Source organism: Anguilla anguilla, chromosome 1 (assembly GCF_013347855.1).
Source record: "Anguilla anguilla isolate fAngAng1 chromosome 1, fAngAng1.pri, whole genome shotgun sequence".
Lineage (NCBI taxonomy): Eukaryota > Metazoa > Chordata > Actinopteri > Anguilliformes > Anguillidae > Anguilla > Anguilla anguilla.
In genome coordinates this window covers 24,971,984-24,985,087 of record NC_049201.1, presented here as the reverse complement: position 1 = coordinate 24,985,087, position 13,104 = coordinate 24,971,984, and the positions used below count along the sequence as shown (strand labels likewise).

The 13,104-nt window shown below is 38.0% G+C and overlaps 1 long non-coding RNA gene across 1 annotated transcript in view; it reads left to right on the top strand.

The window, feature by feature from the left end:
* Positions 1-2: 2 nt before the first annotated feature.
* The window catches only part of LOC118216710, a 34,110-nt gene continuing 21,008 nt past the window's right edge, over positions 3-13,104 (top strand). The window contains exon 1 of the long non-coding RNA XR_004763058.1: positions 3-421. This is a non-coding gene — a long non-coding RNA (uncharacterized LOC118216710). The remainder of the gene's footprint in view (positions 422-13,104) is intronic.

Genomic DNA, 13,104 nt, shown 5'->3' with positions numbered 1-13,104 from the left:
CTCCACATATCATCTTTTAAACACTGGTGATCTGCGAATAAACAAAGCTAGTAAACAATGAAAGGACAATATAAATACATACAGCATGTGTACATGTACAACCAAATTCCAGGAGAGTAAACTTTGAATAGCAAGATGTCATATATCAGTAAATTTACACAGATATTAAATTTCGCTCTGTTCATTTTAGACATAGTGCTAAGCTGAATTTTTATAGCACACTGATCGATATCTTGGTAAAATAATCATTTTTTAAACTAGCGGGGCAGTGAAATCTTTGCTTTGTGCTAAAGTCAACAGTGGCAGAGTTTGAGCTCAAATAAATGCCGTGATACCTCCAGCCTTGTGCAGTAGGCTTGCCGGCGAGGCTCTAAAACTGGGCTCCGCCGCTTTGGCTAAACAGCGGCAACAACTTCATCAGGTAGGCACTTTTGGCTACATCCAATTTTATTGATATATACTGCTGGTAATGTCCAAATTTTCGGGAAGAGAAAGTAACATAGGCCTATGGTAAATTACATTTTTGCGGTGTAGGCTATGCAAATTTTGGCTTTCTGTCCAAATCCAGAACACGGGATAACAGTCCCCATGCAGGCCTTATTGGACGTCATAAGACATTTAAAGTTAAATGAAGTTATTTGGGAGTTTTAATGGTAGCAGGTGGTTTCTTGGTTCCAGATCCTTCAAGATGCATGTGAGCCACCCCAGCTGATTGACAGTCTTGATGTTGTCCACCGAATGCAGGCTGGTTACTCCAGCGTAGCCTACTTTAAGTCGTTTTCCTTTCGTTATAAAGGTAAAATGCGGCTGATTCAAATGTCAATAAAAAATTATCGTTCCACTTCCCACTTGCCTTGGCTAATTTGCTCTCGTTACTTAAGGTAAACACTGGTCCTATTAGATAATTGAAAGATATGTTGCTGTTTAAAAAAAGAAATAAGGTTAGACTAGTTATTTACAATACCGCAGCCAAAAAAAAACTGCGCTCAGTGATTTTTTGCTGGTTGTAGCCTACTCTAGCCGAACAGAGGCAGCTCTAATTTATGACTTTCCGTCTTCAGTCTATTATGATTTGAGCATGTAGAAATAAAGGAAGCCTTGGTTTTATTCATTTTATCACGCCCAAGAAGAGTTAGATCAACGCTTTACCCTCGTGGTAAAAAAAAAAAAAAAAAAACAATAAAATAAAATTTTAGCTTCAGTTATAAATTGAATCCGCTTCTCCGTGTACATCTCAAGTTGTGTAAGTGTATCAAATGCATTCTCTTTAAAAAAACGAAATGATGAAATGAAACCATAAAAATGAGCACCATCAGTCTTTAGTTTCAGTTGTCTTTTAGAACCCATTGAATTCAGTGAAACTATGCACGCGCATTAAAATTTTGAATAAAACCTTAAAAAAAATATTACCCCATAAAAATATAGGAGATAATCCATAAATGTTCTAATTGTAAGACTGCAAGCATAATGCACCTGCAAAGAAGGCTTAGCCTACATTTGAAAATTACTTCAAAAAGAAGATATTACAATAAAAAGGATACGCCCAGATTAGAATCATATGTATTATTATTATTATTATTATTATTGGCTCCACCACATCCACCAACAGCAATACTAATATTGCTACCATTACTACTACTAGACTAATAATAATAATAATAATAATAATAATAATAATTGTGTCAGATATTATTATTATTATTATTATTATTATTATTATTATTATTATCAGTTTTAGGTGATAACCCCCTTGCTTATTGTAAATATAGTCTATTATACGTGGATGATGCAATCTGTGCAGGACAACCCCAAAGGCTAATCGTTTTTAAATAATGCATTTTCTCCCTTTCCAGGAGTAATGCATGTCCGCGGATTTGTACATTACTCGTCATTAAACGAGTGTATACCCACGTACCTCATTCCTGACCCTTTGATAGGGTGGATAACCTCAGCCAAACCCACTTCAGTGTGGAATTAAACTGGAATGGCCTTTCGATATTTTGGTTCAAAGGTAACCGGCTCCCTGTTGCCGAACTTCTTTGCTCAAGAAATGATCACAAAGACCTGGCAAACGTATTGCAATGAATTTAATGTTTTACCGCCGTTCTATATGCGAGGTTATTTTTTTTATTTAAGTGGTTATTTTAACTCTCAATAATAGCCTTCTTTTTATAGCCTTAATGACTGTGGCATTTATACCCTCCCTGCAATAGGCTATTCTTCATCCGAGCACACAGTCACGTATGGTTATTCAAGTAGGCCTATCACTTTCCTCTGGGCTTAATTACTGCCAAGTATGCCTACTTGGAAAACAAAGAACAGAAATAATCTTACTAGCTCCGCCTCTTGGAAAATTAAAATACATTGACCTATATCTGCAGATTTTTGAAAAGGAAAGAACATACATTTTGAGCACAGGAGATTTCACACTCATACCCAGACACTAAAAGGGTTCCAAATGTCACCAGAGAGGGAAATGCCTTCACGAAAGGCTGTGGTAGCACATCACAAGCAACCCGTTTGCTGTTGTTATAGCAACAAGATCGGCGATGGTCCATAAGGCAGCTTGTTGATCCTTTTACTTTGGTAACCCGATTTAATTACATTTCTTACCAGTCATCTAATTTGCATATTTCTCAAGGAATAAGGTCAGACTTCTTTTTTGCGTTTGCGTGATCTAGTTTTTAGAGAGGGAGCTATAGGCTATAGCCTTCCAAAAACTCAGGAGGGGAATGGGCCTAGGTTGAAATTCGTCCAACGCGGGGGGTAAATTATGAGTAGAAAAGATCTTTAAACAGAGAAGAATCATCAGAAATAACCCCTCTTAATCAATTGCTTTTACCCAATTTAGTTTACAATTTCCTCTTTTTTTTATCTCGATGTCCTTTTCCATTTCCTTTAATAATATTTGATTGGCCGCGTAGTTCGTGAATTATCCATCTTTTTGTAATGTTTTGTCTTCTGCTACACCCTGTGCACATTATGATAGGCTTGTCTATTGTAAAAGGCTCCTGCTGGCCTACTACCCAGCCATTCCCCAGTTTTTGGTAAAACTTCCAGGACCCGGAACACCCAAGTAGAACGGTCTCCTGGGTGATCGCTGGATACCAGCCTTACAAGCTGTAATACTGCTTTAGCCTATTGCAGGGGTGGGACGGTTCACACTATCCCGACTTAGCTCCTCTTTCATTCGGGATACTCCTAATCCTATATCTTTGAACGGGCAAGTGGTATCCCACAGTATATTAAAGGACAACGAAGTCAAAATTCAAAGCCGTTCGTGGGGTTTTCAGCGGTCAGTTTTCTCGTCAAAGCACGCATTTGCTTCAGTCCCGTTCCTATCACAGTTTCCACCACTTAAATTTTTCGAAAGCAAAAAGTCAGGGTTTGATCATTTCGGCACATTAAAAATAAAAAAAATAAAAAAAATAAAACTATTTGCCGACAACTAGTATTGTTTTTAAACTATTTTCAAACTGCCTACTCTGTCACAAAAAGGCGCAGGTTTATTTAAAAGTGAACGGACCATGCCAAGTAGGCTAAATAGGCCTACATTTGTAATGCCGAATGTTGGTAGACCTTCCTTAAAAACCCTTGCTACATACAATTTCCACTACGAATGATTTTTGATTTTATTAATATTTGTAAGTTTATGATTATTATAATGTTGTGATCGTCATCGCTACACAGTCCTACATCTCCCAATGTGACATCATACATCATAGCCTAGGCCGATATATTTAATAAAATCGCTTGTTGACAGTAAATACATGTACTTAAACCACACGTTGAAAATATCCCTGTGATAAAATGACAAAGAGAGGAATAGTGCCATATGTTTTTCTACTTCAGCTTTTGGAAGTCAGGTCAATGACCTGAAGTCAATGAGCGGAATTAAACAAAACGCGTTGACTCACCCATCATTCGTGCGGGTAACTATAAACTTTGCAGGCCTATGATTGATAGTCATGGGCTCTATGACCATGACCACAATTGTGATTCCGTTGTCATTTTTTTAGGCATATGTGTTTAATTTGGAAATATTTATGGGGATTCATTGGGCTCAAAAATGGTCATCACTGTGGTAGCCTACAATGCACTTTAAAAACTTTTTGCTAATAATAATAATAATACTAATAATACTAATAATAATAATAGCAGTAGTAGTAGCATCATACTTTACATATAATTTATAGTTTGCTGGAATTTTAATGAGATCACTGTAATTTTTCAAGTTGTAATTTTCCTGTGACATTGCGATGCATTCGTGAAGCTTTTTAAGAATCACCATTTTTAAGTTCTATGTAAAAAACAAAGAGAATTCTAATTAGGATATGTCAGCAGCGGGCGAGCATTTTCAACGGAATGGAAGACATAAGGTAATTTGACGGGAAGTCCGTTTAAATCGGCATTAGGCTACTGACATTTTTAAATGTATTGTAAGGAGTCAAATATCTAATACTCGTGTTATCACTGAACCGACAATTAAACTTCACAGACACATATTCTGGTTGGTAATTTCATTTATGCAGTTCCAGATTCATTCATACTGTTGCTGTAGGCGTTGCCTTTAAGTATCGAATTTAGTAACCTATAAGAAAGGCAAGGAAAGAACAAATTCTGTTTTTGGAAACAAACAAACAAAAACAACAACAACAACAACTACCTATCTTTACCTCACGTCCTATTGACTACAGCCTATGGTATATTTGATTAATTGATCTTGCAAACCTATTGATATTCTACGTGTAATAAAAACTGGATTCCTTAAAGCATTGGGAACATTTTATTTTCTTCTATAAGGAATAAGCTATGTAATGCTCCTCTTATGTGATAACCGGTCCTAAAGTTAAGGACATATATGCAATTCAAATATCATGAAGCGTTTATTTTATTTTAAAAACTGGAGATATACCCTATCAAATCCATGTTCTTGAAGTGCATTTGAAACAAATCACTGGACAATTCAAGACTGTATGTATTGGAGGTACATTTCTAACCGACTTAATTCATATTCTCTTTTTAGACTTTAGGGTGTGACATCACATTCTGTATCTTATGCTTGCATGTTCAGTACTGGCTTCTGAACCCACTTACGTAACTTGACATGAGCATCTTCTTTTTCGTAAATATGATTTGTATAGTGACATTATGTGTGGATGTCTCTCACTGGATTACAATATTAATCCCTGCATAGTTGTAGGAATTTTAAATCCCTTGTGCCTTCGCTATTCAAAATCCGAGTGTTATACTGCTGTGGAACTCCTGGCCTTGTTTAATGTCATTTGAGAGTTTTTAGTTGCAGTAGAAATCCTAGGATTTTGAATTAACCTTGACAGCAGCAGGGCCACCAACCTGCAAGATCCACTGAGTTCTGGATGCAGGAGATCTTATGTCTTTCCGAATGTGTATTCTTAAAGGTTTTGCACTGATGTCACAGATCGGCTGCACACTGAATGTGGCATGTGTGGTAGACAGTAGTTTGAACTGCATTATTTTCCATTGATGATTATATTCACTGAGAAAAAATTATATTTTTAGTTGTTCTTTCGAAAATTTAAAAAATGTTATTACATTAAATATTATGTACTGTTTCTGAATTCAGATATCCGTGTTGATATTGGGTGTAAAACAACATACTGGAAACGGTGGGTCCCCGCTTTGGCCCCCCCTTTACTTTTTTAAACATCAGCAAGTCTCAGCATACAGCATAATTCAATGTTATAAATAAAACAGTAACATATAATTATTCACATGTAATTACTGCAGATAATCTAATCCAACCCCCTCAGTTGGCAATATACCTTTTCCTACTCTAGAGCTCAAACTTAGCTGTTTCTTTCATTTTAAGCGTATTTTCATATCCAGAGCACCGTTAAACAGAAAGTGTGAATTACAAAATGAAGGCGACTTATATGACTAGTTATCTTCTTATTTCATTCGTGTCAGCTCCGCTCACTAGTCGCAATACATGGGCCGAGTCTGCAAGGTTGGTGCTGTTTCCAAAAGTACTGTGGAAATAACTATGAAAGGTAGAAAGCAATGAGCACTTTTGCTCATGTATCAAAATACTACAGGATTCATGAAAAATGCGTTTGATATATTGTTTGTAAGGGAATTTAAGAGAGTAATTTACAGGATGCATTTCATAGTGCGTCTCAGATGGTATAACCTAAAAGAAAAAGCAGTCACTTGATGCAAAAACATCACAAAATAAATCAGACGTTATGTGATTTGTTTGGGAAGATATTAGCCTTGGATGGGAGACGAAGTCCAGGAAGTTGTCTCGATCGAGGTAGATGCTGGCACTTGTCATGATTTCATGTCCTACAGCTTTGGCTGTAGGGTGATGCAATGGAAAGTGTTTACAAATATACGTTATTCCCACACTCGAATGTATAACTGTGCATTTAAGTGAGCATACCATAGTTCAGCTTTGGGTGGGCAACATCTCTCAATCTTTACCTGAAATTGCAAATAAAAAGCTGGAAGGTTATATAAAAATGGAACCACAATGCAATCTATGCGACATGAACAAGATCACGCTCCGACGAGAGATTTATTTGACTATGAATATGCTTGAGAATATATATGTTTTTACTGTCCTGTCCCTCTTGTTCTGAAAAGCTTGTTTGTAGTATAACAAGTACCCCAAAACAATACATGATCAAAACACAGTGTGCAGACCATATAGAACGTTTCCCTACTGATTGTGTTGGTGCTGGTGGGTGGGTGGGGGGGGGGGGGGCTTGTCATGGAGTATTCCCCGAGACCCTGGTCAGTCCCTGCCCCCGTTTAATGTGGACAGACCGTGCGTGTAATCTGATCCCGCTGCAATCCGATAGCAGGGAAAAAACAGGCAGGTTATCAGGGAAGAGTTCTACCTGCGCCGATAAGGATCTGAGGGATTAGAGGGCTCCTGTTGTCTGTAACACCAATGCTCAACTCCGCACACAGGTCTTCAGCATTACCCACGGCCAACAGCTCCATTACACCGCTGCACTGAGACCAGCCGCATCAGGCCAAAAGAGTAGTCATTATTTATCAAGGACTAACACAACTATTGTTCTCTGTTTGTACCTCAAATTTAAGAATACATTGTTTTTTAATAATATAAGGCAAACACGTGTAGGTATTTATTGAAGGTTAAAAATGGTTAGTACTTGGTGTGTCCGTCTTTCACCTTGAGTACCGTCTTCACTGCTTGGCATTAATTCCACCAGTTTATGCAACACCTCATCTTCCATTCCATCCCAGCACTTTCTCAAGTCTTCCCATAGAAGACTTGATCTGTTGATCTGTTACTTGGTGTTTGGTATTTTTCCTTCTTCAACTGCTCCCTCAAATGTTCGATTGGATGACTGTGTTGGGAATGCCATCATAATAAGCCCCCCTGTTCTCAGTAATGTATTGTTGAATAAGAAGTTTAAATAGAGTATCATAATAGCATTATTCCTTGATAAATGATGAAGGAAACGGACTTGATAGTGTCCTTGTGTCATTTTGTCCCCACTGTATATAGTGGGGACAAATTATATAGTGAATATAATAGATAGTATAGAAACAGTTGCTCTGTTTGTTCCTGTTTACACTTGTTAGGAGAAACGGTGTGACCATGTGCGGCCAACGTGTTGTCTGTAACAGTATTGTGGGAGGGGGATGCTGGCCGTTAACGTGAGAGAGAAGGAATCGGTGAGGTAGAGAGGGAGGGGCGGGCGGGCGGGCGGGGGGCAAGAATGCGGGCCGAAGCTTACGATGTGTCCAGACTCTCTGGCAGCACGGTGCGAAATTCCTGGCCCAGGATTCCTTTCACAGACAGGGCCGCGCACCGGCGTTTACACTCCCGGGACAGGTCACCGTCGGAATACCGCGAGTCAACAATGCCCATTGACTGGCAGGGAGGGACTGAAGGTGTCAGGGTCACCAAAAAAAAAAAGAAACTTGCGGTCATTCCGTAGGTGCTGAGAGGTTCTCAGCTGCTGGATTCCCACAGCTGGAAAACCTGGATGCAGTATGTGGGGATCTTTCTTCGTCTGGAGCAAGAGCGCCACGGATGTTGAAATTCTGTGTCCGGGACACAATGAAGATTAGTTTAATGTTAAAACACTTCCTTCAGTGTTAATCTGACCCCACGGTTCAATGCAAGCGTTACTTTCTTTCTTTGCAAGCGTAGTTAATCCCCAAAATTGTTGGAAAAATGGAAAATTGTACGCTTGAAAAGAGAACAGGAGCAGTATTCATTTGCTGTTAAGATGAAGAATAGTAGGATTGATGCAGCATAGATAGAAACATGAATGATAAAAATCAGTATTGCCTCTGGTGGAGAGCACTGCTGCTCAGCCATTATAGGAGCCAAAGAGATGGGGTGGATTATTTTCACCAGGAAGACCTGAGAGTGTTGGAGGCACTGAAAATGACAATACATGTGAGACCAACCATGCAGCAAGACGCTGTATTAAATCTAGATTGCAGAAGTCCAAGATAGAAGCCAAAGCATTACCTTGCTTCAAATGGAAAAGTTACATGTGCATTCATGCCTGCTGTTTTTTTTATATCTTATTTGAACATTTTAATGAGAAAATGGCTTTCCTGAATTAAACACAGGGTTGATTTGTTGTTGCAGTACGAAACCATGCTTTTCCTATGGCCAACAGCCATAAAATGATGTGCTGGTTAATGCACCAAAGTAGGTCTTACTCAGCCATGGTCATTTCACTTGGTCAGTTTTGTTACATGTGTTGACCTGAAAAGTAAAGTAGGTCTTCAGATACATTTCTGACACGCACAGATACAAACACCCACCCACACACACGCATGCATGCATGCACGCACACACTCACACACACACATGCATGCACGCACACACACACACACACACACACACACACACACACACACAAAATGAAGACTCAGACCTGCCCAGTAATGGGAGGGCGTAGCAGAGTCATTAAAACTCAAAGGACCTTATAAAAAAACATTGAATGGCAATTCATCTGTCCCACAACCAATTTACACAAACATTCTGCTGCACCAGTGTCAGACACCAGATCAACAGCTAAAGACATGCCATTTCCATTTAATTCCAGGTTAAGTTCCTTAATGGAAATTAATAATGTTAAAAGGCCACTTAATTCATTATATAGTTAACATCTGGACAGAAATTAACTATAGGCCTCTAATGAATTAATCTGACATATTGGAAATTTGTGATAACAATATAATTTTAGTTAAAAAAACTTTGTTGGATAAAACCTAATTGAATTGCATTCACTGAATGTGTGGCTTCCTTATATTAAATGAAATAAAATACAATTACTATCAGTTACAATGACAGATATGTCCAACCTTTGATATCAAATTGTATCTTTTGATGTCAAGTTGTATCTTTTATACCAGCTACCAATATATTTAATATTACATTTTGTATTATATCTTCATAATGTTTTTATGGCTGCTTCCATATGTTTAGATAAAACTTGAACAGCACTCACTGTGTATACACAGTAAAATGTCCAGTGTTCATGTAACTCCAATTCCAATATGGACCATATGTACTCTGTAAGAGTAGATATAACATTTAACACTTTACTCTGTGTATAAAATATACTCTGTAATTTCGATTGGCCTAATGTGTATATGCTACACATTCTGTACATTTTAGTCGTGGCTTTGCCAGTATTGTACTTTCTCACCATGATATATTTGAATCTGACCTCCGTTACGCAACTAGCATACAGAACACATAAAAAATGTATAGCTAATTTCAACCTTCACCAAGGACTGGTGGGATGCATCACATTTTAGCGCCTTTACCGGGACATAAAAATGACAGCGAATACTGATGAGCTCATTTTTATTTAATGAAGCCAGGTGTAATAATGTCTGATTGGGATTAACTTTTCTGACTCACCATTCAAAACTTAATTTGGAAAACAACAACTTTGGCTGTATAATTTTGAGCGTTCCCTGATGGGCTGCTGGTGTCAGCATTCGGGGAAAAGTGTCGGAGGGCTCGGTTGTCGAGCTACGCGCGCTCACGAGCATGCTTAGTGCGCGTCATAGTGTTTACCAAAATTTCAATGCAGAGCTACCAAACCGCTGTTTGTTTTTCTCATTTTACAATGCCAACCAGCGTGATGATAGTTTACATCTAATATTATAAAAGTTGCCGTGAAATTGGATTTGTTGGAATAAATAAAGAAACACTTCTATTTTTTAAACAAATTAGATGCATTGTTAACTAACTAATTAACTAACGTGTAATAGAGTATATCCATTAAAACTGAGACAACAGACATTTGTTTCAAAATTATATGGATAATATTTAAAAGCCACTCAACTGTTGACCATGTAAGGGGCCCGTGTGCTGCCTACACGTGTTTTGTACATGAAGTGGACTTGCTGTTTGCAAACAGGCCTACTTTAGTAGCCTACATACCATCAGAAATTATTGAAATGAAGAATAAACGGGCTTTCATAATGTGTATTGTGTGAACACATTTCAGCAGAAAAAAGTAGCAAGCGCAGTTCGTGCTCCTTATGGTGCAACTCCAGCTACTGATTCGCTACAATCAACCACGCCCTAACAGCCAGTAATATTTGCAAGACATGGCGTTCCGGCTACCAGATCAGCCTTACAACAACATTTTGAGTAACTGTTTGCATTTAATTAAATAAAATTAATGTTTATTGATTCAAATTAATAGCCTTCAAATATTAGTTTAGTATTAATATATATTAGTTTAGTTTACTATAATAGTGTACAGTAAAATGTTCAGTGTTTAATCAACTCCTACAGAGTGCATATGGTCCCTATTGAACTCATACTCTGTTAGAGTTGAATTAACACTGGACATTTTCCTGCGCATGGTTGCGTCTCGTCACAGTTTTCGGATCACAATTTTTAAATACAATAATAAAATAAAAAGCATTCTTGATGTCAAGTGTTCTCCGAATGCATCAATGAAAAATCTGGTTTCGCAGCATTTGAAGAGGATGACTCTACAACATTAACTGGAAACCAGACTGCCAGTTTACACGGGATTGATCCTAGTGTGGCTCACAAATCATGGGGGCAGGAATATTTCTTGAAACAACTTACTATGTTAATTCATAGAATTAGACGTTTTCGAATGAATGACTTTAATTAAAATAACATGATTGTGGGAGTCTAAATATTTGTCTCCGTACAATGAAATAGTCTACATAAACCATAACAGAAAATGTGCTACACCAGGCACCGTCAAGCAATTCGAGTAGGCTATTATTCGCCTAAGCTGTTAGTGGCGTCTTCCTCTTACAGCTACGACACAATTTAGCCATTTTTGTGCTAAATATACGAAGATAACACGATTCCAACATGCATGACCCAGAGAGCGCACTGTGTCGCGATTTCTCTGGTAGTGTTGCTAGCACTTTCCATCCACTGAAGGGGCTTCGTGGATCGTAGGCTACGTTTTCTTCTGGTACTTTCGGCGGTTTAATGGACAAAAATAATTTTATGGATTCCCCTTGTATTCCTTGTATGCTATAGCCTACATATCAGACTCCAGTCCTGGAGCAGTATCTGAGTGTTTATTATTATTATTATTATTATTATTATTATTATTATTATTATTATTATTATTATTATTTACATGGCTCATATAAGTCACCGATAGGTTGGAGTCCACAAACCTTGTTTCTAAGGCCTAAACTGACTGCAGATTGAAAAGAAACATTCTTCGCTTCGGCCCTCCTCGACTTCAATTTGACACTCCTGACACCCGCCCCCCGCCAAACCCCCCCATTCCCCTCCCCCCCACACACGCACACATTTATTAATTGTCATCTAAAAATAGTTTTAACATACTGTGCACAGCATCGATACATACAGAGTTCTATACTGCGTCCTGGTTTGTTAATTGTTAATTTAAAAAAGCTAGACCACTGAAAAACGTCTCTATGTAACTGTGTATCATTCACATAACTGAGTTTTTGCTCTCAATTTAATAAGAACTACTGAACAGTTTAGAAAGGGACGAGGGTTAATGAAAAACAGGAGGAAAAAAGAACATAACCCTGCCTGCCCCTCACCCCTCCTCCCTCCCTCCCTCCTCTGTCCCTTTACCAGGCATCAAATTAAATTCCCTTCTTGTTGAAATCACCATCGGGGCTATAATGAATTCCGAATCCGGGGGTAGAATTAAATTAATCCTCAATTTAATCCCATATAAATGGCCGCGGCGTTCATTATACATAGACGGATGCTCGGTTTAACTGCCGTTAAAAGCTGGGAAGATGGTGTCTATAGTCTCATTGAACGAAATACTCGTAGACGCAAAAAGGCTCTACGTCCCTCCTTCAGACTGCTCCCCAGACGCACATTTTTCCCATGGCTGTTCATAGATTACAAAGGCACAGCACTGAGTGTAATTTAATTTTCTCAAAGATTAAGTGGTTGGACTATTGTAATTTGACCACATTTACACACCCCGATTGGGTGTTCTTATTTTCAGATTTACAACATAAAGACCACGAAAAGGGATCGAGTCAGCAACAATTAGGTTGGGAGAGGGTGGGAAACACAGTCGGGGGACGTAATGACCTTTTCCCACATATAAGGATGAATGTCTTACGAGCCTTATAGTAGCAAGAGGTCTGATTCTTACTTAGAACTCAGAAGGAAAAAGACCAAGCAGGTTGCTAGCACGCGCGTGGCATGATGACATAAAATTCTCACGGAGTATATCCGCCTACGATGGATCATATGACCTCTCCCAGAGTTGATTTGACACTGCGTTTTAGTGTGCGTCTTAACTTTGTCCAGTATAGCCTTTTCATTGACGAGAAAACACACAATAAGCTATTTGGAAAAATGGTACATTGAATCATCAGAACGAACTTTTATGTATTTTAAAATAAAATAAAATAAAATAAATAATAAACAATGAAAATTGACCCTCGTCCATAATCCTTTGTTTTGTGTTTGTATTGTAGTACATCGTGGCCCAACATATTGTATAACATTTTATAATGTAATGTTACAACACCTTTAGAAGAGAATGAGTGCATGTACTCCCTTGTTTTTATTTATTTATTTATTTATTTATTTATTTATTTATT